Source organism: Mytilus galloprovincialis, chromosome 2 (assembly GCF_965363235.1).
Source record: "Mytilus galloprovincialis chromosome 2, xbMytGall1.hap1.1, whole genome shotgun sequence".
Classification (NCBI taxonomy): domain Eukaryota; kingdom Metazoa; phylum Mollusca; class Bivalvia; order Mytilida; family Mytilidae; genus Mytilus; species Mytilus galloprovincialis.
In genome coordinates this window covers 41231832-41258477 of record NC_134839.1, presented here as the reverse complement: position 1 = coordinate 41258477, position 26646 = coordinate 41231832, and the positions used below count along the sequence as shown (strand labels likewise).

Here is a 26646-nt window from a genome sequence, read left to right as displayed (position 1 = left end):
TTAGTACGCCAGACGCGCATTTCGTCTACATAAGACTCATCAGTGACGCTCATATCAAAATATTTATAAAGCCAAAAAAGTACAAAGTTGAAGAGCATTGAGTATCCAAAATTCCAAAAAGTTGTGCCAAATACGGCTAAGGTAATCTATGCCTTGGATAAGATAATCAAAAGACAGACTTGTGCAAAGGAATTTTGGATACTCAATGCTCTTCAACTTTGTACTTTTTTGGCTTTACAAATATTTTGATATGAGCGTCACTGATGAGTCTTATGTAGACGAAATGCGCGTCTGGCGTACTAAATTTTAATTCTGGTACCTTTGATAACTATTAGCAACAAATGGCATCGAACTAGACGCAGTATTCTGCTTTAGTCGGACAAGTCACATGGAGTAAATAGGACTAAATATTCACCAGCAGTGTAATCAACATCGTACTAGAATTGAAACGAAGTGATGTCTTCTCCAATTTGATTATTTGATTTATCACTAATATATGGAGCTACAAACACGATATCGCGTTGATTATATGATTTCATCAATTTAAGATAAAATGAAGTGGGGGAGTTTGTTTCTTTAAATTTAAATTTTGATTTCCTAATGGATTTGTCAAGACATAACACGCACGAATATTTTTCTGAACTTTTAAGAAAACATGAAGTTCATTCAACCTGCAAAAGCCGAGTTTACATACACGAAGGTGTATTTAATACTATGAAGAAATAAGATCAATACAAACATTAAATGTTCTAAGACAATATTAAAAAATTTAAACAAAATAGTTAACGTCACATTACTCCCAAGGCTAATGTCTAGTAACAAACTGATGCGAAAATCAAATATTTCAAAGTATGTTCATTGTAATTAACATCGTCACAAACTTAAAGGTCTTTTGTATCATCGATGAACGTATCTATGTTATTACGCAATTGATCAGCGATGCATCAAAACTGATACTTTTATGTAAAGACAGAAAAATGTTAAAAAGACAATGGATCGATCATGTGTTGTTTTAGTAGGCCAGTTTATATGATTTTCAGTTATCTCGAGGATAAAGGCAGTTTATACTTAGAATATGAAATAAATATAAAATATACATAGACAATAACTGTTTAGTGTCTGTAAATATCAGCTGTATTTGTACGAGGCTAGGAAACAAGGTGTATGCGAGCTTTTAGCGATCTTTTACACCTGTTTCGAGCCGAGTACAAATACAGCTGATATTTAAAGACACTAAACAGTTATTGTCTTTATCCTGCAATTAATTATATATATTATTTGTGTTTTGAAAGACACAAAAACACATGTTTTGCATTTTTCCCCCGATTTGAAACCCTTTGAGGCCCGTGTAGTAATACGATACAGTAATCACACATTCAGAAGACGGCTTCGCAAAAAAAGCATCTCGAATGGTCACCAATAATACATCGCCCAAGGTGAATAATTATCTATTTTAACATAACTAATTTCAACAGTAAAAACAAATAACAAAACATTGTCTTATTTGAAACAGGAGTGTACGAGTACTTGACATTCACTAAACATGCATGCTGAAATAGACATGGTTGTTCATACACACTACAGTTTGAAATCGAAATTTGTCATCGATCGTAGAAAAGACTGCTGTTCATGTGTGTATGTTATCAGAAAATTGGTGTGATTCTTATTGCTTTAAAGAAATGTTTGAAAATAAACAGAACGTATAAAAGTAATAGTTAATTCGAAATTAATACGTCATTGGAATGCGAGTGCAATACACATTCTGAGGTCACGCAGGTTCATACAATACTCAGTCCGGCAGTGGGTGGAGCTTTAAAGCGATATCTGTATAGTATACAGATACAGCATAGCGATATCTGTAGGGCTGTATCTGTATAGTAGAACACCCAATTGCAGGATAAATAAGAATACCCTTATAAAGCTGTTATATAAGTTTGTAGTTGAATATACTGCATTAGATGGACATTTCGACAATTAATGTGCCTTCAGTGATGTTCGATGCGAATATATTGGAAAATACAAAATTTAATACAATTTATTAAAATGAAACAAATTGTATTTGATAATTTGGTTTTAATAACATTAACGGTACCAATTTTTCTGCACCAGATGCGCATTTCGACAATACATGTCTCTTCAGTGATGCTCGTGGCCAAAATATGTAAAATCCAAAGCTTATTTAAAAGATGAAGAGCTATAATCCAAAAGTTCCAAAAAGTATAGCCAAATCCGTGAAAGGAATCAGAGCTTTGTAAAATGCCTTTGAATCGCAACTTCAAAGTAATAATAATAAAAAAAAAACATTTAAGTAAATATATGGACGGATTAAAAATCACCAACAACTAGTTTAAGCCTTTAATTGTTTATAAACGTAACCTCAAACGAAACAGAAATAATACTACATCAAATTAACACAGCTCTACACAACGACAGACACCAAATTTGACAAAATAAATTCGAAGCTGCGGTATATCAACAACAAAGGATGACAAGGTAATCTCGAATACATACAATGTACTAAGACTGTACAACAACAACAATCCATCGAACTGCATTATTAACTGTAGTCTGCAATATCTTAAAAGACAATATGTCTCGGTGCAAACACCAGAAAGTTTCAACGTTTCATTTATCGTCCGGAACCGCGACCAAGTGCGCTCAGTAGCTTCACCACGAATATTCAAATGAGGTTGAAATATAACCAATAGTTCATCCCGATGTTTATTTTAATTGCAGATTTTGATAAAATTGAAACAAACTGACAGGTAATAGCGAAAGATCATTTCAACATTGCACATTAAAAATCTATGAGACAGCCTGCTAGTCTGCTGGATTCCTAACTATTTTATACCTACATACTTTTTGTAATAATACGTTGCGGGTTCCGTTTCTCACATATATTTTCAGGTTAAATTTCTGCACTTATAAATATTCCCTCTTTAGTTGTAAAAGGGCATACGGGTATGGATATTTTGCCACAAGATGCCAAAAAAAAAAAAAAAAATCGTATAAAGTGAACAATTGTATTCTAGCTTAAGATGGTACCCAACACCTTGACTAAAATCAACTTGGATCGTTTAATTTTCATATTATTTTGACAAAATATTAACTTGAAACACTTTCCCAGAAAATTACATTGGCTATATAGCAGTTTGACATATACTAAGTTTGCTAATAATCACCTTAAACATACGTTTTTAAAACGTTTAGCTGATTTTACAGAGTTATCTCCCTGTAGTGTTAGATACCACCTGAAAGGTTATATCAAATACAATACTCATCTGTATGAATGATGACATAAGATTAAACGTTTCAATTTGGTGTGTCATTATTCAATACGCTTGGTTTGATTCAATTTAGTATTTGCCATCTTATCACTAATATCATAGTTGGATGTGGCGAGAATATATTCATGCTTATTCCTTCTACATAATTATATTTGTCAGCTATTTGATTTATGAATTAAAACGCTCTTTAAGTACAATATGTAATCGGCGTGGACTGTATAGGAAATCAATTTATTGTTTTATTCAAATCTAGTTAAAGTGTTAGAAGAGAATGATGTGCGTAAATGAAATATATATTTTTATTACCTTATAAATATAAGAATTATTTTCACCACTTTATCTGAAGGAATGAACTCAACTTATAGATAGCATGATAAAAAGTGTATACTTCTGACGCGCGTTTTGTCTACACAATATTACTCACTGACGCTCGAATTAAAAAAGTAAAAATGACTGAGTAAACTACAATGTTGATGATCACGGAAGAACCAAAATTACCTCAAATTGTATGGTAATCACAGCACGTGTTACGATATTGGCCGAACAATTATCTCTAAGAAATTTCAAAAACGAAATCCGTTTATTTTCTTAATTGAAACACGAAATAACGGTTTACAATCACAAATTACCAATTGGTTGACCTAAACAATTTGTCAGTGTCATAATTTACATCCAGACCGGTTCGCACCGACAGGGTACGTTTTTGTACACTCAGCCAAAGTATCAAAAGTTTGAATATTACATTATAAGTAAAATTGATGATCAGAGGAAAAACGCAAACATCAATTTTACTTATTAAAGTCATATGAAACCTCAAATAAAAAAAAAATATGCATATGTTTTTTTAAAACTAAATGGATAGTTTTCATTATACAACTTATGTACATATACTTTTTTCTGAGGAAAATTCTTTAATTTGTACACATTTAGAAGAAGTTTACCTATTTTTAATTGCTTGCTGCCAGGAAGCAATTCGCCGACATATTTTCCGTATGCATAGTGACCTAAGCGTGACCCTCCTGGTAAAAACCCGGTGATAGCAATACGCATGAATCTGTTATTAAAATAAACAATTACCTGATTGTTTATGTTAAACACGTGCTAAATACGCATGCTTTTGTTGATTATTTACTATAAGGTGACAATCGGTAAACTTCGGCTTCAAAACACGGCATTTAATGAGTAGACATATTGGTTAAATCATAGCGGACAGATAGAAAAAAAATGACGATTATACGATATATTTGCGTAAAAAATGATAAAATCGTGCACAGAGGCCTAACTTTATGATTTATACATGCACTGGTTCAAGAATTAGATGAACATTATTTTTCACCAGTCACTCGTTTCTTATGACTTTAATATGTACTATTTAAACTTTTGATACACCAGACACAAGTTGGTTCCTTTTTCCTTTTTCCTTTTTCGATATTCAAATTTTGAAAAAAAGTCCAAACTAAAAATTTGTTTTCCTTCAAAAAAATTTTTCCTCAGAATTTTTTTTTCCTCAAATTTTTTTTTCCTCAAATTTTTTTTTCCTCAAAATTTTTTTTCCTCAAAATTTTTTTTTTCTCAAATTTGTTTTCCTCAAAATTTTTTTTCCTCAAATTCTATTTTCCTCAAAAAGTTTTTCAAATTTTTTTTTCGTTTCCTTATTCGGTTTCTTTTTCCTTATTCGGTTTTCATTTCCTTATACAGTTTCTATTTCCTTATTCGATTTCCATTTCCTTATTCGATTTTCATTTCCTTATTCGGTTTCTTTTTCCTTTTTCAATGTTTATTTCCTTTTTCAGTTTCTATTTCCTTATTCGGTTTCTATTTCCTAATTGGATTTTCATTTCCTTATTCGATTTCCATTTCCTTATTCGATTTCCATTTCCTTTTTCGGTTTCTATTTCCTTATTGGGTTTCTTTTTCCTTTTTCAATCTTCATTTCCTTTTTCGGTTTCGATTTCCTTATTCGGTTTCTATTTCCTTATTCAGTTTCCATTTCCTTATTGGATTTTCATTTCCTTATTGGATTTTCATTTCCTTATTCGGTTTCTTTTTCCTTATTCGGTTTCTATTTCCTTATTCAGTTTCCATTTCCTTCTTGGATTTTCATTTCCTTATTGGATTTTCATTTCCTTATTCGGTTTCCATTTCCTTTTTCGATATTCAAATTTTGAAAAATATTCGAGTCCAAACTGAATTTTTTTTTTCCTTCAAAATTTTTATCCTCAAATTTTTTTTTCCTCAAAATTTTTTTTTCCTCAAAATTTTTTTTCCTCAAAATTTTTTTTTTCCTCAAATTTTTTTTCCTCAAAAAGTTTTTCAATTTTTTTTTTTCGTTTCCTTATTCGGTTTCTCTTTCCTTATTCGATTTTCATTTCCTTATACAGTTTCTATTTCCTTATTCGATTTCCATTTCCTTATTCGATTTTCATTTCCTTATTCGGTTTCTTTTTCCTTTTTCAATGTTCATTTCTTTTTTCGGTTTCTATTTCCTTATTGGGTTTCTGTTTTCTTATTGGGTTTCTATTTCCTTATTGGGTTTCTATTTCCTTATTGGATTTTCGTTTCCTTATTCGATTTCCATTTCCTTATTCGATTTCCATTTCCTAATTCGGTTTCTTTTTCCTTTTTCAATATTCATTTCCTTTTTCGGTTTCTATTTCCTTATTCAGTTTCCATTTCCTTATTGGATTTTCATTTCCTTATTGGATTTTCATTTCCTTATTGGATTTTCATTTCCTTATTTGTTTTCTTTTTCCTTATTCGGTTTCTATTTCCTTATTCAGTTTCCATTTCCTTATTGGATTTTCATTTCTTTATTGGATTTTCATTTCCTTATTCGATTTCCTTTTTCGATAATCAAATTTTGAAAAATATTACAAGTCCAAACTGATTTTTTTTTTTCCTTCAAAATTTTTTTCCTCCAATTTTTTTTTTCTCAAAATTTTTTTTTCCTCAAATTTTTTTTTCCTCAAAATTTTTTTTTTCCTCAAAATTCTTTTTTTCCTCAAATTTTTTTTTTCCTCAAAAAGTTTTTCAAATTTTTTTTTTCGTTTCCTTTTTCGGTTTCTCTTTCCTTATTCGATTTTCATTTCCTTATACAGTTTCTATTTCCTTATTCGATTTCCATTTCCTTATTTGATTTTCATTTCCTTATTCGGTTTCTTTTTCCTTTTTCAATGTTCATTTCCTTTTTTGGTTTCTATTTCCTAATTGGGTTTCTATTTCCTTATTGGGTTTCTATTTCCTTATTGGGTTTCTATTTCCTTATTGGATTTTCGTTTCCTTATTCGATTTCCATTTCCTTATTCGATTTCCATTTCCTAATTCGGTTTCTTTTTCCTTTTTCAATATTCATTTCCTTTTTCGGTTTCTATTTCCTTATTCGGTTTCTATTTCCTTATTCAGTTTCTATTTCCTTATTGGATTTTCATTTCCTTATTGGATTTTCATTTCCTTATTCGGTTTCTTTTTTCTTATTCGGTTTCTATTTCCTTATTCAGTTTCCATTTACTTATTGGATTTTCATTTCCTTATTGGATTTTCATTTCCTTATTCGGTTTCCATTTCCTTTTTCGATATTCAAATTTTGAAAAATATTACAAGTCCAAACTGAATTTTTTTTTTCCTTCAAAATTTTTTTCCTCAAATTTTTTTTTCCTCAAAAAGTTTTTCAAATTTTTTTTTTCGTTTCCTTATTCGGTTTCTTTTTCCTTATTCGATTTTCATTTCCTTATTCGGTGTCTATTTCCTTATTCGATTTCGATTTCCTGATTCGATTTTCATTTCCTTATTCGGTTTCTTTTTCCTTTTTCAATATTCATTTCCTTTTTCGGTTTCTATTTCCTTATTCGGTTTCTATTTCCTTATTGGATTTTCATTTGCTTATTCGATTTCCATTTCCTTATTCGATTTCTGTTTCCTTATTCGGTTTCTATTTCCATATTCGGTTTCTATTTCCTTAGGTAGCACTCCACAGTTAAAAGATAAAATTAAAAATGAGCCACAAAATGTTTTATCATCTCCTATTCCTGGATTTCTAATACATTAACCTAACTGTTTGTGTTGTACATGTGCATATGTATGTAATCAGTATCTTCCATAGATTTGATTTTCAAAAGTAAAAAGGGTGAAAATTAATTCCTTTTATGTGTATCCATGGCAACATTCTGCATTTATTTCCCATAAAATATTGCAAAAAGGGGGGTGAACATGTCACATTTCACCCAAAAATTTGGATCAAACTAGAATTTCAATGCCTTTGAGTGATACCTTTTCAGAAACTGTTTCCCTAAATCTTCCTAATGATCAAATAAAAAATGGGTGTCTTTCGCCTCATTTTTTCGTAAAATCCAATCACAAAGTTCGTGCGATAAAAAGTTGGAAAAAAAACATTGCAATAATTGCCGGACCAGTGTATGGTAGGGACATGCAAATACGGACTGTCATACAGAAAACAGCCTATATTACATACATTACATAACCTTGATGTTCATATAAACCCAATACAAAGATTATTTTAATACTCAGCTATCCAAAAATGAAATTTATTGCACACTAGCTCTCATATTTGAAAAATTCACAGGGGCCAAAATGCGAAACTACACATCTAACTGTAGAGTGCTACCTTATTCGGTTTCTATTTCCTTATTCGGTTTCTTTTTCCTTATTAGGTTTCTGTTTCCTTATTTGATTTCTTTTTCCTTATTAAATTTTCATTTCCTTATTCGGTTACTATTTCCTTATATTTACAACTATCAAACACCAACACACACCAAACTGGATGTAATTGAAAGATATCTAGAGGTCAATATGCAGACTCGAACAAAAGACAAAAAAGGAAAAATATAGCGAGCTTTTTTGGGATGAAGATGTAGTAAAGACCGAACGTCAGTTTTAGTCGGATATACTTTAATGTTAGTCTTACATGTTGTTCTGGAACTCATTCCTCATTTATTCGTCAAGTGATCATCATTTTATATTGTTAACGTTTCATTGCGTACATCGCTTAATGTGCGCCAGTTTTAGGAGTTTTATACAGGACAGTGTAGGAATCCATGTTACTTTCCCCTTTCTCTGAATAACGAAAACTGCTCAGCGGGTCATGTGCACAACTACAAGGAACATTCAGCGGACACGTTCTTCTTCTTCTTCCGGTAAGCGGCCACCGTCAACTGGTTGTCCAAAGGAACAATTCATGGCTAACCACAGCGTGAGTTACATTTAAAACATTACAAATTTTGTATTTACATCAGCCATGAACTGTTTTAATATCTTTTCTTATGTTATAAAGAAATTATGAACATTTTACCGTTCAAACTGTTCGTATCTGAGATGTTACAACTTAATTCCAGACAGAACCCGACGTGTGCAAGAATATTTATCTATTTATTATTATAAAGAACTTTAACGGCTTTATATATTTACGAACTGTTTATCCGTATATTTTATGGACTTAAATTATCATTGAACACATTGTAAAATTGTATTTATATTTTATTTTCAGTTTTTCATCTTTTGGATTGGTAGTAAAATAAAAGTCAGCTCCTGATTGTTTTATCCTTACATTAACCCAGTCATCTTGGTTACACTCACTGGTCCGGCCAGTACACATGTATAGATGTGTACATATATATATATCATTGATTCAGTGGCGATGGCAAATAGGCCTTTGTTAGTCTTGTATTATTTTAATTTTAGTTTCTTGTGTACAATTTGGAAATTAGTATGGCGTTCATTATCACTGGACTAGTATATATTTGTTTAGGGGCCAGCTGAAGGACGCCTCCGGGTGCGGGAATTTCTCGCTACATTGAAGACCTGTTGGTGACCCTCTGCTGTTGTTTTTTATTTGGTCGGGTTGTTGTCTCTTTGACACATTCCCCATTTCCATTCTCAATTTTACTGATAAGTCTTAAATAAAATTTTATAGTTTTGAATGTTTCTTCATCAGTTGACTAAAAATAAGTGGAGGTATGTTCTTATTGCCGACAAGAGAGGCGCTCTACCTATATTATTTTGTGCATAAAGCGATTGAAAGTTGTTAGATACTGAATGCTTTTACCACAAATGCGCCTAAGTTTTAATCTGTGTATATATACTTAAAATACGATGATAAAATTCATGTCTTGTTCAGGATTTCTGTCAGATCCAACCATGTAGAAGTCATGCTTGTGAGCTATGGTTTTAGTCGATGATATTCATGAAGGACCTGTAGTACAAAGTATATCACTGGATTGAGCTCTCTGTCTAAGTGTATCATTAAAGTGCTTTGCTTTGAGCTGAGTTCATTGCGGTGCAATTCATTTTTTGTGAAATAAAGATTTGACAGACAACTCTCATGTACAAGGATTTGTCAAAGTAGTATTCATTCTATGTACAATGTATGTAATCACTGTGCTTAAACGGCCGTGGGTAACTTAAGTTACCCACAGCCCAAGATGGCGGACTCTAAACTTGTTGAGATGATAGTTGATACGAAATCTACTTTTTGCAACGTTTTTCATGATCTATGTAAATATTGAGAAGACTTTTGAATCAAGAAATCACTTGCCATCACTACAGATGCGTTAATTTTGACTTCATTTTAGCGCAAGGCCAACTTTAAAAAAAAGCATAAGATGTCCGTTACTTATAAATCAAAAATAATCAGACTGTCCGTAACTTTATTTTCGGATGTGGGTAACTTTGTTTTCAAAACTGTAAGATTAACAATTTCAACACTTAAAGGACAATAAACACTATCAAACCTTTTAATTATTACATAGATTTATACAATAACGATATACTTCAAAAAATAAACAAGAGTGTCACGGATTTTCCGTTAAATTAAAAAAAAATATTCCTGGGATAAAACGGGATTTTACGGTACGGCGAAATTGATCTAACATTCTTCTAGCTTTAAAGATTGTTCACTGATGAGTCCTTGGTCGGTGTAGCCGCGGAAAAAATGATATCCTTTCCTTTAAATCATGATATTCTGAATTGTTAGTCTCTTCACTATATCTAGTGTGATGTGTTGTTGATTTCGAGAAAAAAAAATGCCAATATCTAGGAATAGATGGAAGGCTATATTGTTAAACAGGATTTAGTTTATTATAGCAATAAAAGTAGATTTAAAAGCTTCTAAAAGTTTCATTGACCTCAGGGATTCAATAAGATCGGGTATCAAATCATACATATCTTCTTTAGAGGTTTGGACTGATATATCTATGTATTTCTGCTAAGGATTGTCCTCCGAAATTGTTCTCCTAATGTCATTTGCATATGTTCACTATTAATTGATTGATCGATTTTTGGTTGCTTAACGTCCAGTGGCAAATATTTCATGCACATCCAGACGGTAACAAGTTCACAATAAATACTATAGGTAGGTCTTGAAATAATAGAAGCCATCTGGGATGAAGATCGGGGAAATATGGACTGCCACTGGAAATTAATGGTATATCGGATAGGGACAGAAATTTTGCCTAGCTACAGGCCACCTACGGACCCATCAAAGAAGTGTTGCAAGGGTTCTTAACGTGCCCTCCTTACACGAGGCATCGGATTTAACGTCCCAAATCTGACCGGACGTGACTGCGTAGTTGATACATCCCGCACAGCCAAACGGACGCCTCACTTCGGCTAGCGTTTTACTGCCGGTCGGGAGAAGACCAAGTGACCATATTTCTATTCCCCAGTCACCCTTTGGGGTGTTCACTATTAATGTAATTTCTACAGTTGGAAATGGTGAGATTTATAACCTGCATGTCATGATTTATCATCTAAAACTTAAGCAGTAAACAATCTATAAAGTCAGTAGAATGTATGATTATACATTAATTTTGCCGTACAATTTTCTACATAAGAAAATGCCTGTACCTAGTCAGGAAAATGGCAGTTGTTATCCATTCGGTTGAGTTTTGGATTTTTCCATTTGATAAGGGACTTTCCTTTTTGAATTTTCTTCAGAGTTTAGTATTTTTGTAATTTTAGTTTTTAATGCCTGTACTAAGGCAGGAATATGGCCGTTGTTTTCTATTCGTTTGGTGTGTTAAATTGAGCTTTTGGCTTTGCAATTCTATAAAGGACTTTCCGTTTGAATATTCCTAGGAGTTCTGTATTTTTGTTATTTATCATTTCTTTTTTTTATAATTACATCTACGAATAAAGATTCTTTGAAAATTACTGACATCATGCTAAAGTTACGGACAGCCCTATTGGTATAAGGAAAAAAGTTACGGACGAGCTGTTTTGAAGTTACGGACATCATAAGTGTTTTGGAAAATCGTGCTGTAATCAATTATTTTGTAGTAATAAACCACGTTTTACATTGCAGAGTTTTCTTAAAAGATTTATATAACTTTTTAATTACTGAACATTTCTTTTGTATTCATTGTATTATTATCATATAGGAGCAAACTTCCTAACCGAAGCCAGGCGGCTCCATTTTGGGCTGTAGGTAACTTAAGTTACCCTCGGCCGTTTAAGCACAGTGATTACATACATTGTACATAGAATGAATACTACTTTGACAAATCCTTGTACATGAGAGTTGTCTGTCAAATCTTTATTTCACAAAAAATGAATTGCACCGCAATGAACTCAGCTCAAAGCAAAGCACTTTAATGATACACTTAGACAGATAGCTCAATCCAGTGATATACTTTGTACTACAGATCCTTCGTGAACATCATCGACTAAAACCATATCTCACAAACATGACTTACTTCATGGTTGGATCTGACAGAAAACCTGAAAAAGACATGAATTTTATCATCGTATTTTAAGTATATATACACAGATTAAAACTTAGGCGCATTTGTGGTAAAAGCATTCAGTATCTAACAACTTTCAATCGCTTTATGCACAAATTAATATAGGTAGAGTGCCTCTCTTGTCGGCAATAAGAACATACCTCCACTTATTTTTAGTCAACTAATGAAGAAACATTCAAAACTATAAAATTTCATTCAAGACTTATCAGTGTCTATTTGCCATCGCCACTGAATCAATGATATATATACACATCTATACATGTGTACTGGCCGGACCAGTGAGTGTAACCAAGATGACTGGGTTAATGTAAGGATAAAACAATCAGGAGCTGACTTTTATTTTACTACCAATCCAAAAGATGAAAAACTGAAAATACAAATATAAATACAATTTTACAATGTGTTCAATGATAATTTAAGTCCATAAAATATACGGATAAACAGTTCGTAGATATATAAAGCCGTTAAAGTTCTTTATAATAATAAATAGATAAATATTCTTGCACACGTCGGGTTCTGTCTGGAATTAAGTTGTCTCATCGCAGATACGAACAGTTTGAACGGTAAAATGTTCATAATTTCTTTATAACATAAGAAAAGATATTAAAACAGTTCATGGCTGATGTAAATACAAAATTTGTAATGTTTTAAATGTAACTCACGCTGTGGTTAGCCATGAATTGTTCCTTTGGACAACGTGTCCGCTGAATGTTCCTTGTAGTTGTGCACATGACACGCTGAGCAGTTTTCGTTATTCAGAGAAAGGGGAAAGTATCATGGATTCCTACACTGTCCTGTATAAAACTCCTAAAACTGGCGCACATTAAGCGATGTACGCAATGGAACGTTAACAATATAAAATGATGATCACTTGACGAATAAATGAGGAATGAGTTCCAGAACAACATGTAAGACTAACATTAAAGTATATCCGACTAAAACTGACGTTCGGTCTTTACTACATCTTCATCCCAAAAAAGCTCGCTATATTTTCCTTTTTTGTCTTTTGTTCGAGCCTGTATATTGACCTCTAGATATCTTTCAATTACATCCAGTTTGGTGTGGGTTGATGTTTGATAGTTGAAAATATAAGGAAATAGTAACCGAATAAGGAAATGAAAATTTAATAAGGAAAAAGAAATCAAATAAGGAAACAGAAACCGAATAAGGAAAAAGAAACCGAATAAGGAAATAGAAACCGAATAAGGAAATAGAAACCGAATAAGGAAACAGAAATCGAATAAGGAAATGGAAATCGAATAAGGAAATGAAAATCCAATAAGGAAATAGAAACCGAATAAGGGAATAGAAACCGAAAAAGGAAATGAATATTGAAAAAGTAAAAAGAAACCGAATAAGGAAATGAAAATCGAATCAGGAAATGGAATTTCGAATAAGGAAATAGACATCGAATAAGGAAATGAAAATCGAGTCAGGAAAAAGAAACCGAATAAGGAAATGATAATCGAAAAAGGAAAAAGAAAACGAATAAGGAAACGAAAAAAAATTAGAAAAACTTATTGAGGAAAAAAAAACTTTGAGGAAAAAAATTTTGAGGAAAAAAAAATTTTGAGTAAAAAAAATTTAAGAAAAAAAAATTTGAGGAAAAAAAAAATTTGAGGAAAAAAATTTTGAGGAAAAAAAAATTTTGAGCTGAGGAAAAAAAATTAGGAAAAAAAAATTTTGAGGAAAAAAATTTTGAGGAAAAAAAAATTTTGAGGAAAAAAAAATTTGAGGAAAAAATATTTTGAAGGAAAAAAAAATTTCAGTTTGGACTAGTAATATTTTTCAAAATTTGAATATCGAAAAAGGAAATGTAAACCGAATAAGGAAATGAAAATCCAATAAGGAAATTAAAATCCAATTAGGAAATGGAAACTGAATAAGGAAATAGAAACCAAATAAGGAAAAAGTAACCGAATAAGGAAATGAAAATCCAATAAGGAAATGAAAATCCAATAAGGAAATGGAAACTGAATAAGGAAATCGAAACCGAATAAGGAAATAGAAACCGAAAAAGGAAATGAAACCGAATAAGGAAATGAAAATCGAATAAGGAAATGGAAATCGAATAAGGAAATGAAAATCCAATAAGGAAATGAAAATCTAATAAGGAAATGGAAACTGAATAAGGAAATAGAAACCGAATAAGGAAAAAGAAACCGAATAAGGAAATGAAAATCCAATAAGGAAATGAAAATCCAATAAGGAAATGGAAACTGAATAAGGAAATGGAAATCGAAAAAGGAAATCGAAATCGAATAAGGAAACGAAAATCCAATAAGGAAATAGAAACCGAAAAAGGAAATGAACATTGAAAAACGAAAAAGAAACCGAATAAGGAAATGGAAATTAAATAAGGAAATGGAAATCTAATAAGGAAATGAAAATCCAATAAGGAAATAGAAACCGAATAAGGAAATAGAAACCGAAAAAGGAAATGAACATTGAAAAAGGAAAAAGAAACCAAATAAGGAAATGAAAATCGAATAAGGAAATAGAAATCTAATAAGGAAATAGAAACTGTATAAGGAAATGAAAATCGAATAAGGAAAAAGAAACCGAATAAGGAAACGAAAAAAAAATTTGAAAAACTTTTTGAGGAAAAAAAAAAATTTGATGAAAAAAAAAATTTGAGGAAAAAATATTTTTAGGAAAAAAAATTTGAGAAAAAAAAATTTTGAGGAAAAAAAAATTTTGAGGAAAAAAAAATTTGAGGAAAACAAATTTTTGAGGAAAAAAAAATTTGAGGAAAAAAATTTTGAAGGAAAAAAAAATTTCGGTTTGGAAAATTTGAATATCGAAAAAGGAAATGGAAACCAATTGGGAAATGAAAATCCAATAAGGAAATGGAAACTGAATAAGGAAATAGAAACCGAATAAGGAAAAAGTAGCCGAATAAGGAAATGAAAATCCAATAAGGAAATGAAAATCCAATAAGGAAATGGAAACTGAATAAGGAAATAGAAACTGAATAAGGAAATAGAAACCGAAAAAGGAAATGAATATTGAAAAAGGAAAAAGAAACCGAATTAGGAAATGGAAATCGAATAAGGAAATGGAAATCGAATAAGGAAACGAAAATCCAATAAGGAAATAGAAACCCAATAAGGAAATAGAAACCGAAAAAGGAAATGAACATTGAAAAAGGAAAAAGAAACCGAATAAGGAAATGGAAATTGAATAAGGAAATGGAAATCGAATAAGGAAAATAAAATCCAATAAGGAAATAGAAACCGAAAAAGGAAATGAACATTGAAAAAGGAAAAAGAAACCGAATAAGGAAATGAAAATCGAATAAGGAAATGGAAATCGAATAAGGAAATAGAAACTGTATAAGGAAATGAAAATCGAATAAGGAAAAAGAAACCGAATAAGGAAACGAAAAAAAAATTTGAAAAAACTTTTTGAGGAAAAAAAAAATTTGATGAAAAAATATTTTGAGGAAAAAAAATTTGAGAAAAAAATATTTTGAGGAAAAAAAAATTTTGAGGAAAAAAAAAATTTGAGGAAAAAAAAATTTTGAGGAAAAAAAATTTTGAGGAAAAAAAAAATTGAGGAAAAAAAATTTTGAGGAAAAAAAAATTCTGAGGAAAAAAAATTTTGAAGGAAAAAAATTTTTTAGTTTGGACTTGTAATATTTTTTAAAATTTGAATATCGAAAAAGGAAAAAGGAAAAAGGAACCAACTTGTGTCTGGTTTTTGATACTTTGGCTGAGTGTACAAAAACGTACCCTGTCGGTGAACCGGTCTAGATCATTTGGAGTTACAGTTCCGTTAGTTTTATCTTTATAATCAATTTATGAGATCATTAAACTACTGTTGCCGATATTTTATTAATAGTAAAATTAATAGTTCTATGATTTTCCTTATACCTATTCATCAAGTGATTTTAGTACTTCAAGCATCTATAACGACCAATATATCTAAAATTAGAAAAGAAAACGTCTGAATTAATGATTGAAAAGTACAACCTTTAAAAACCGTAAATTCGTTTCTATTTTTAAAAATCCGTGATGAGAGTGTCATTTTCTCCAAAGAGTTATGTCCTAACTTCATTGATAATGTGTTAAATTACTATTTTCTATAATAGATTTAGACGAAGAACATGTTTGCGCTAATAATGATAGACCATATAAAAGTTCTTTGAAAATACAATGATAACACATACTTGAAGAAACTATCTTATTTTCCTGTTCAGCTTTTAATTTTTATTCTGGTATTCAATTACTGCAAAACTTGAAAATATTTGAATACATTCGCGTTGTTTGGTACAACAAAACTAACTGATGTATCCCGTAACCTAGATGTTATGGTCTTATCATCCGAAATATCTGAATTTCTAAAGCTTCGTCATCGTTGAAGTGATAATAATGATATAATAATCATACTTCTAATGTTGTTGACCTTTCTTTGTTGACAAAGACCATCTGAGGTCTGTCTTCAACAGAGCAATACTCCCAATGTCCCTTTTCTACGCTTAAAATTAAAAAAAAACAAGATTGTAAAGAAAAATGCATTTGTAGTAAAAAAATACCATTCATATACTGATATAGAACGTGTTTATCTTTTAAAACAAAAAAGTTATGGCTTTTTTTCGAAAGGAAAATACGGCCACAAATCCGAATTTTGAGCAAATATACAAAATTTCGACCTCATTTAACTCAATAAGTAGCACATGAAGGTATATTTTTTATTACATATTTGATTTAAGCAGGCAAAAACTAGCCTAAACGGAAATTTTCACCAAACTGTAAATACAGGATCAAAACTGTATCGTATGCCATTAAGGCAACAATCGTAAAGGCTAATTGCCTAAATGAAACCACTTTGTAATAATGTCATGACATCTCATTTTGAAAACCACGGACAAACTTGGAAATTGCATCAGGTTTAACAAAACAAAAAAGCAACAACATTATCTACAGTTTAGATCACATTTTAAAATAAACATACACTTATTATACAAGACATATTGTTTGTATGTTAGTTAATCCAACAATCACATTTAGCATTTACTTTTCGGAAACATCTCGTAGACTAGTATTTTTTAACTACCATATCAGTAATCACATTTAGATGTTGCCACATTAAGTTATTTTGTAGACTAACAGTTTTAAATGATGGATGTTTATACATATACCACATTTGTATAAACGTTACTATGCAAGTGACACTTTCAATAAATTTAAGATTATACAAATCAAGATTGATTTTCTTTCAATGGGTGTGATCATCTTGACATGACCGTTTCGTTTAATTGTTTTCATGATCTGGACGTGACTTTTCATTTGTCTGCGTTATCTAATTTAGATGACGAAAATGTTGGATTTAGAAAGATTTAGAATAATATTTGAAGTAGTTTCCCCATGAGAATTCTGTAAAGGTTTCATGTCTATTTCTAAAAAAGATTTTTCAGGACACGTGTTTTTTTTATGATTTTGATATTTCGAAATTCTATGACTCGAATGTTTTTAATAAAAGCAACAACAAAACAATCAACCTTTAATACTTACTTTTTTCAACATTTATCATATGGATCCTCAAAATCTCGTTACATTAGTGTAATTTCTTTAAGGTTTTGACAAGGACAATTTCTCACACAAAAATATATTATTATGAAGTTATTAGATAAATTATCTACCTGCTGTCAAATTTTGAATTAAGTTATTCAACCAACATTACAAACAACCTTTCCAGACCTTTATATTACGTTTCAGACAAATTTAATGTACTATGCAAAATGCATTGGATAAAATTAACCAATGCAAAAATGAATTGCCAATAAATTATTCAATTTGGATAAACATGTATGATTGATTTGTAATGAGGACATTTTACTAATAATCACTCCGTTATATCGTTTTTGTGGGGTTTCCCCGTAACATCAACATAAGGACAAAGATACAAAGTGGAAATTGAAAACCAAAATTAAAATAAAATCAGAAGGCAGCATGCATGGCGTAAAATAGAATTGCCGAAAAAGATAAAAAGTGAAGATTTAGATGACGAACGGCAGCAAAAGCCCGTTCACTATTTTTTTCAGTGGGTGTGAATATTGTAAGTTCTTATCGGAATACTAATGGACCATGGGCCTGTTTATCGAAGCTCTCTTAGGATTAGGACGTGTCCTAAGACCAACTTAGGACACATCTTATTCCTATTTGGGTTTATCAAACATGTCGCAACTTAGGAACATCCTAGGAATTGTCCTAACTTTAGGATACCAATTTAGGTGTCTTAAGTTGGTTTTAGGACGGTCATCACTTTAGAATATATTCGAATTTTGTCTTTTGTTCACTTTCACGCGTTTTTTTGTTATAGCTGTAGTAAAAATAGTTGAAATTCGCCGTATTTATATTAAAAATGCACGAGATTTGCCTTTAAACTGTTAAAGAATGAAACCATGACATTTCGAGTTCAACTCACTCAAATACATGTTATGATTTTTACGGATTATATATCTACTTTACAATTATATTATTAATTTTTTAACATAATATATAGTTATTTTTTTACCATATGTTTTGTTTCATACAGATTAAATGTACAATTATAATACAAAAAATATTATTTACTTTGAATTTGAATTTAAAAATTATTTTTTAGTTTCTAATTAACCATATTTAAAAATAAAATTATAATTGATACAATATGATAAGATATTTTATTTTGTTCATATTTAATTTGTATTTTCTATTCCCCCAATACTTAGGACATCGGTTAGGACGTCCTAGCCTAGATATTCCCAAGATAGCTTCGATGTGCATGCTGAGAAGTGTCGTAAGTCGGTCCTAACTTTATCCTAACTTCTGTTCTAAGAAATTCTTAGGACCGGTCTTAGGACAGTTTCGATAAACAGGCCCCATATTCTTATACAGGAATTATTTAGCGACACATTATAATTACGACCCTATATAGGATATCAATGATAAATATTGTTGTTTTAATGTAGTTTTGTGTGTATATAAATATATAAACAACGTTCAAACCTATGATTGCGTTGGATAAAAACTATCATTCTTAAGGTCTGACCTAGACTTAAACGTGTGCATGCCAAACAAATTTCTTGGTAGAGGGTTTTAGAATCAGCACAAGCAACATTTTTTAAAAGAACAAAAAACAGTATATGTATATTATATAACATTGAAGTATATGTTGTAATGGTTTATCAAACAGTTCTGCTTTTCATACTTCAATGTGACTTTGACATAATGAATATCAAAAAATGCGTTTCTCCTTTCCTTGTGTTCGGTCAAGTGCGTGTACAATTATGAGTTTTATACCTTGAATTATTTCACACAATTATTTTTGAACTCGAATTAGTATTCTTATGCACCAGGTAGAATTGGCACTTCTCAAAGACTAATTTTTCCAGTATATCATCATTTCGATATCAACAAATCTAAATTGAAAACAACGTTGAAACTTATGATTGCGTTAGATAAAGCCGCAATTTTTATACGTGTGCATATAACAAATTTCGTTGTATAGAGGGGTCTAAAAACAGCACAAACAACATTTTTCAAAGACCAAAAGAGTGAAAAATTTTTTTTTTTAACAAAACTCATTTGACTAACAGGTCGAACAAATGTTCTTAAATCCTGCTGACTGCCATTGACGATTGCCAAATAATTAATCACATGGTGTAACAAAATGGATCTCTATATTAATGTAATACCAAGTAGGAAACATTAAACTTGCGGCAAAGATAGTAAACCACAACATGAGGTGCTAAATTTTTTACACTATATCCGGATTTTGACAAATAATGTCTCTTCAGTGATGTTAGGGATTTCGATATTCATAAACATCAATTTAAATTATGTAGATTAGTCATAGTTTACATGACTACTCAATTAAGGGACATTTCTTTTCAGGAAAAGGTATATAGTTAAACCTTTTGCAATAGTATTTTAATCACCGTAAACACGAACGCACTTATATGATTAACCCTTGTGCTTACTATCCTTAAATAGAGAGTTCCTTTTTGCGTTGCCACGTCATGTGAGATGTATGGCATAATACAAATGACTATTTAGGTTCAATATGGTTACCCATGATATTTTTCGATAGCATATTTTATTTAACATTGAGACCAAAGTCATTTCAAAACTGTTTAATCCACCATTTTCTACATTTAAAAATGCCTGTACCAAGTCAGGAATATGACAGTTCTTGTCCATTCGTTTTTGATGCGTTTTGTTATTTGATTTTGCCATGTGATTATGGACTTTCCGAATTGATTTTCCTCTAAGTTCAGTATTTTGTGATTTTACTTTTTTGATAAAGTCTACAAATCAATTGTTTAACAGTATCGTGACTTATTTGGGTAAAATGCCATATTTGTAAATGCTTTTGTATACACAATTTCGACCGACCATTTGTTTACAATGTATTGTCAACCTCGTGCGTATGCACATATTGAATAACACCCTGGGGTGGTGTTCTCGAAGCTATCTTAGGATTAGGACGTGTCCTAAGACCATCTTATGGCAATTTTTTGTCCTAAGTCGTGTTCTCGAAGCTCTCCTAACTTAGGATATATCACATTTTTCGTCCTAACTTTAGGACACCTAATTAGGTGTCTTAAGATTATCATATCTTCACCCTAACTTTGTGCATGCCTTTTTTCATTTTTTACGTGAAGATGAACGTGAAAAGTAACGCACCATCGGTTATTAACTCGTATAAAGAAATTGTGCATGATTTTCAACTTTGAACTTCGCGTTTTTACGATACGATGACACTACGAATTTAATATTCTCATTTCAAAACAAATTGTTTTACAGTTAATATCAAGATCCTATTTGATATTATTTTATTATTACATTTGAAATCATACATTTAATTAAATACATGTTGTTACAAAATTTTATAAACAATTTTATTTATTCGTTTCGTCTCTAATAAATGTTTTATCAAACAATTACTTTAACTATTTAGACTTTCGCACATAGGATATGTTTAGGACGTCCTAACATAAGATGCGTTTGAGATAGCTTCGAGACGCAACTTAAGAGTGTCCTAAGTCGATCCTAAGTCCATCCTAAAATCGGTCTTATCTATGACTTAGGACGAATCTTAGGATACTTTCGAGAACACCATCCCTGATCTACAATTAAATATGTTAACAATTTGAATATTTTACTTGATGAAATAGTTTGAATAAAGTAGAGATGTTAGCCTTTGAGTTTATCAAATAGAACTGACTGCAAGCAGTCGAACAAACAAAGATATTTTGTCAATAATAAATCAATACCATAAACTATTTGTACCGTTGAAAGCCAAAATATGGTCATATTGAAATATTTCAATTCAAGCAAATGTGCATAGCAGACATTATGAGTAATCTAGAAAATTGTAGACTATTTCGACATTATAGCAATTTTAGTGCAATATTTGCAATCTTTACAATCTGTTTTAATCTGTCAAGCTTAAACGCATTAGTTTTCAATCTTTAGCTCTTCATGAAAATTTCTTTTTATGCGTTTACAATTATATTAATTTTCCATTAATAAATTTTATTGAATTCGTAAAATGGTGGAGACCACGTTTTAACATTCATCCTCTTTTCTAAGTTTAGATGCACTATCGACGAATCCAATCTACATGTAGTTTATTTTGTATATTATGCGATTCCCTCAGTTTTTTTGTGTTGTTTGTTTTTTTATCTAAATTTGGCTTCTAGAATAAACCACAAGATTTGAACATTGAAAAACTGCTGTCCCATTTATTCACACTGTAAGAATAAAAACAAACTTTATTCTAATTTTACCCTTTCTCAAATATTTAATCATTGAAGAATTATAAAAAAGTAGATGAAGGTGCAGTCATAGAGCTCAACGATTTTATTTTTTATTTCAATCTTCCGTAGCTAACGTTCAGACAAAAGATAGAGGGAACCCTGTTTATTGAATAAAAATTGCAAATATACCTTGATGTTAACTTGTAATCCTAGATTTATAAAAAATATATTTTATCCTTTTCGTATGGAGTAAATACTTCACAATTAGTCGTAACACAGCTGTGTTTCTTTTAATAATATAGAAAAATTATCAGTTTTAAAGAAATATATAGGCTATACATTGATTATTGGAAATGTTTGCTTTTAAATGTTTGCCAGGTAGACTGAAACGAAATATAAGCACATATATCTTAAGATTATAGCAATGCAATACACATACTACGAATATTAAGTGATTCCTCTTTTGAAATAATGGATCAATTGAAAGCATGATGATATATACCCTTATGTTCCAGTAACAGTCGACATTCCCGTCTTTTATCCCTCACGATGCATATTTCAGATATTACCTGTTGAAGTCACGGTAATTTTTATTTTTGTAAAGAATATATGAAAAAAATGAATATGTTGTCTGATTGCCTATGAGACACATACTCACAAGAAAACCAAACGACACATAAAACTTTTAGCTACTTTTTATGCATGAAATATGTTTGCTGCTGGGCGATTTTGAAATGTAAAATAAAAAATAATTAGATGGATATTAGTATATTTTATATCGATAAAGAAAGTAATTATTAAACTATACTCACATAATGCGTTCCCGAATATCCAGTACCCTTTATAATAGCGCGTTGCACCAAATGGAACACAGAACGATAAGTACATTAGATCAGTCACCGCTAAATTTAGCAGGAACATGTTGGTTATAGTTCGAAAAGTTTTATTCTTTATAAAAACTAAAACCACAAGTCCGTTGCCTAACATTCCTGTTATCATAAAAATCAGGAAAATGGCAGGAACTGCAAATCTGTATTCCCATTCTGGAGTTTCAACCAATTCTTCTGCAATACTTATGTTTAAATCTTCTGCATATAAAAGCATATATTCAGAACTTGAATTATTGTCATCAGTATTTATTTCCATGATTGTCTAATTGTGTCTGTATCATTATCTTAGTTTGATCTTCTTATTCCATTGACGAGTCTAATCACGTGAAGATTTTATGGTAAAATTTTATTCGATGCTAAATTTGTCACATTAATCGCATTTGGGTATTTAGTGTTATTATATAAATCGGTCGTTGGTCGACATGTGCACCAAAATCTATACTGCAGTGAACAACTAAAATCCTTCGAACATAGTGGAAATAATTATGAATTTGAATTAAGTCAATCATTTGTATTATTGCGAATTTATAAAACGTTATTGTATTGATAATATTTATATTTTTTACGGTTCATAAAAATGGCCATATTCCAAAATAAACATGTTAATGACCGTTGAATAGAACAGTCGTAAAAAGCATGGTTTGTAATTTAAGAGTTCAATAATATACAATGGTCTGATTTATATCCGTCAAATATGTCTTATTTACACATGCACTCAAAAAGACATGTCGATTAACTCTAAAATGTAGAGATTTTGACATTATTTTTTTTTTATTACATCGGAAAGGCTATATCTACCTTTACTAACTAAGGCAATTTATAATCCATGTAATATGCACACACATTCAATAATCAATTTAAATTGCATACTTACAAAATATACCTTTCTATTCGTTAATAGAACTTGTTCAAACTCTGACGTAATGGTTTGAAGTGAAATACAATGTCAATTGATGTAATGATATTTATCTCACTAACTATAAAAAAGATTGTAAGAAACAGTTATGAATAACGATCAGTAGGGCTGGTTTTTAATTGTGTTTGCTTTCAGTGCCTGCAAGGCCTTCTCTTATACGATTTTATTTGATATTAGTATGCTTGTATTTGTAGGTTTGTTTTTGGCTATACCGTTATTATATGGTAAAGTGCGTTTTCTGTGCTGAATTTTGTTTATAATATTTGTGTACTTTTTGTACTCGTTGGTAGAGATTATTTACGAGAGAAGAAATCTAAACACTATTTCAAACTGGCCACATGTTTAAGCCAGAAATTTCCCAAAAGTCTGTCTCATATATACTCATTACTCATCATAAATACGAGGATAAAAATTTTGAAAACCAGATGCGCGTTTCGTTACAAGAGACGTATCAGTGACGCTCGGTTCGAAAAAAATAAAGACCAAGTACTTCGACCATTGAGGACTGAACATTTCGAAGGGTTTTTTTCAAATAATTAAAGCTAAGGTTATCTATTCCTAAGATAGAACATCCTTACTATTTTTAAGTTTTATATTTTGTATGTTTTCACTGTAAAGTAGGAAGTTCAAAGACCTGAGTTTGAGATATTCTATAGAGAGAAGTCTGTTATATTGAAAAAAACGATATGTAGATCTATATATGTCTTATGAAAGTAACAAGTAAACCAATCTTGTTCATCAACATGTTCAGGTGGCTGGTATCAAATGATTTCGGTGGTTGCGTCTGTCATATATATTTTTCATACATTGTTGTAGTAAAAGAATGAATTTCTTTTTTTTTAATTGTTTGATTTCCAAGTCATATCAAAGCTAAGTATACATATACGCCTTTGTGTTTCTGGCCCAAGTAAGGAGCCTCTGGTTTTTGTTAGACTTGTATAATGTTTAAGAATATTTCATATATATATTTTAGAGTTTAGTATGGCTTCCACTACCACCGAACTAGTACACAGCTCAGCTTAAGCACGCCTTCGGATGCAGGATTTCCCCGCTGTGTTGAAGACCCATTGGTTATCTTCGGTTGTTATTTGCTCTTTGGTCGGACTGTTGTCTCTTTGACACATTTACAATTTCCATTCTTAATTTGATATATATATATACGATACAGTTTTTTTTATCATTGTTGACGCAAATAAGTTAGTGACGCAAATGAAAAATGTCCTACCATATCAATTATGTTCTTAATTTTTTTTTATAATATAGCCGTGATAAAAAGTTAAATTATCGTTATTGTTCGGTTAATATTGCGTAGAACTATTAAGGCAAATTAAGATCTTTGAGCGAAGTCGCAAAACAGAGCTAAACCGTAGAATACAGACATTCTCATTTAGTCAATACATATAATCTATCCAAGTTTTTAAACTCAAAATCATTCACTAATCCGGATAAAAACACAGCATAAAGTAGTCGCAAAAACGCTTTATAGAGCTTCAACGGATGCGGAATCTTCGAAAGGTAGGCGTTACTCGCTGTTCATGGTTTATAGTCCATGCATCGAAATATCTTGTCAAATTTCACATAAAGGAATAGAAAACAATCAGGCAATGAACCGATTAGAAGCCTAATCTGGTATTAATCTAAGATCGTGAAACAGGCCTCCTGTGAGTTGGAACAAAGATACAACGCGATCGTTACGGTGAACTAGTTTATAATGGGTACTTTATAAAAGCATCGATTTCAGTATCTTTCGCAATCATAACTTTTTTATAGACGCTTGTGCCCCAGAATCACAACCCTGATCATGAAGTCCGCACAGTATGAACATGCAATCGTGAAACGAATAAGGTGTGATATCTAAACTTCATATGGTTGTTCACGGGGTTTGTTACCTTTGAGAAATGAAAAGTAAATGATGGGAAAGCTGTTATTATCGCATTTGTCATAGATTTTAGTTTGCATTCGTGTTATATCAAGAAAATGATAATAAGCAGACAGTAGTATCTTGATTTTTGAAGCTTAAATAGGCTTACAATAATTTTGTACATGATAATACATCAAAATGTATGATGACTATTCCTTTATGAATAAATGTTAATGGTTCGGAAACATTATACCTGGAGTAGCTTAGATGCACATTGATGCAAGCGTTAGTCAATAAAACCAATTTATGTATTGATGATTCGATCATGTAGTGTTTTTTCATGTTTGCAAATAATGAAGAGACAAAGAAAACACTTAAATAATTTATGTAGCATCATACCAATGACAATTAGAAAAATCAAAGTGCTTGTTATTCATCGAACAATAAAACATGTAGAAAAAGTATTGTCATAATTGAAAATATGACTTTTAATCAATGAGATACTATTCCATTTTGTTATCCTGCATCATATCTATATTGGCTATATAAAGGTTTCAATACTTAATGTTTAATTGTGCTTGTCATAAAATAACCATTGAAAATTCTACTGTTGGCCTAAACATAAAGTGCAATGAATTTAAAATAAAAACTGAAATCTTAGTTCAAAAGATAAAGGTCATTTAATATATTTTTGAGAAATCTATTCCTCGAAAGAAGAAATGTGTCGCAAATAATATTTGACAAAAAGATGCCTATATTTATATCGGAATGTTGTAAACTATATGCTTCCCTTTTCAGTTTTGAGTGTGATATATTTTTTTTGCCGTAGGTTGAAAGCTTTAACTTACTGTGACTGTGGTGAAAACTTTCAGACCTGATGGGTTAAAAACGTTTCAATCTTTCTATCCGAGTTTTTGTTCTGGAACTAGTTAACACTATCAATATGGTAAGTACCAATTAAACAGCAAACTTACGACAATAATAAACAACAATAAGTTAACGTAGCTCCATTTTATCTACTGTCTTTTTGTTTAAAGTTGTTTAAATGACCATTGACCATTGTATTTCAGCGCTCGAACAGTTACATATATTTATTTTCAATTTTGAATATAATTGAGAATGAAAATGTGGAATGTATCAAAGAGAAAAATAACCCCACCTAAGACCAAGGCCTACAATGGGTCTCCAACA

General features: G+C 30.8%; 1 protein-coding gene and 1 long non-coding RNA gene across 2 annotated transcripts in view; both read right to left on the bottom strand.

Annotated features, from left to right (window-relative positions):
* Window positions 1-23189, bottom strand: part of LOC143063604 (uncharacterized) — a 43772-nt gene extending 20583 nt beyond the window's left edge. Inside the window, exon 1 of the long non-coding RNA XR_012975058.1 lies at window positions 22601-23189. This is a non-coding gene — a long non-coding RNA (uncharacterized LOC143063604). The remainder of the gene's footprint in view (window positions 1-22600) is intronic.
* The window catches only part of LOC143063606 (L-proline trans-4-hydroxylase-like), a 377865-nt gene that overhangs the window by 150374 nt on the left and 200845 nt on the right, over window positions 1-26646 (bottom strand). The window lies entirely within an intron of this gene.